This window comes from Chrysochloris asiatica, unplaced genomic scaffold, assembly GCF_000296735.1.
Source record: "Chrysochloris asiatica unplaced genomic scaffold, ChrAsi1.0 scaffold00083, whole genome shotgun sequence".
Taxonomy (NCBI): domain Eukaryota; kingdom Metazoa; phylum Chordata; class Mammalia; order Afrosoricida; family Chrysochloridae; genus Chrysochloris; species Chrysochloris asiatica.
In genome coordinates this window covers 6,505,312-6,506,337 of record NW_006408601.1, presented here as the reverse complement: position 1 = coordinate 6,506,337, position 1,026 = coordinate 6,505,312, and the positions used below count along the sequence as shown (strand labels likewise).

At 38.7% G+C, this 1,026-nt stretch overlaps 1 protein-coding gene across 3 annotated transcripts in view; it reads left to right on the top strand.

The window, feature by feature from the left end:
* The window catches only part of SOX6 (SRY (sex determining region Y)-box 6), a 691,777-nt gene that overhangs the window by 128,162 nt on the left and 562,589 nt on the right, over positions 1–1,026 (top strand). The window lies entirely within an intron of this gene.

Genomic DNA, 1,026 nt, shown 5'->3' with positions numbered 1-1,026 from the left:
GCAGCAGATTTGCCTAATGCAATATGTCCTTTGATCTCTTGACTGCTGCTTCCATGAGTGTTGATAGTTGATCCAAGAAGAATGAAGTCCTGGACAACTTCAATCTTTTCTCTGTTGATAAGAATGTTGTTTATTGGTCCAGTGGTGAGAATTTTTGTTTTCTTTACATTGAGATGTAATGTATACTGAAGGCTGTGCTCTTTGATCTTCATCAGTAAATGTTTTAAGTTCTCTTCACTTTCAGCATCATAGCAATATGCAATTTGCCACCATAGTATGACAAACTGACAAATGAGTGCTGGGGTACATTAGTGAAAATATGTAAATTTCTCAATCTCATTTTAAAAAGCATGGCTATATTTCTCATAATAGATAAAATATATGATCTATATACAGAGTTCCTGATATGACACTATAGGATAAGCACTGGACTGCTAACCATAATGTTGACAGTTCAAACCCACCAATCACTTCTTGTAAACCTATAGAGGAGTGCTATGAGTCAGAACCCACTTGATGGCAGTTAGCATCAGCAGTGCTATATATGAGAGTCCTGGTGTTTTTACCATAGATTCCACATTTCGAGCCAACGAGCCACTCCATGGGAGAAAGATGAAGCTTTCTGTTCCTGCAGAGATTTATAACCTTGGAAACCATGTGTAGGATCACCATGAGTCATACTGACTCGATGGCACACAACAAGAACAAAAAGATTTATATTTGTATCATGTTTATTTAACTAATATCCATATATTTTGATACTGGAAGGTTTTAGAGTCATAGACATCCAAATCATAAAACCATAAACTCTTGCAATAAAAATTATGTTGTTGTTGTTGTTAGGTTCCATCGAGTCGGAACCGACTCATAGCGACCCCATGCACAGCAGAATGAAACAATGTCCAATCCTGGGCCACCTCACTACAGCTGCCACACTTGAGTCCATCAATGATGCCACCTGGCCAATCCATCTCGTTAGGGGTGTTCCTCTTTTTCTCTGACCCTCCACCTTACCCAGCATGACAT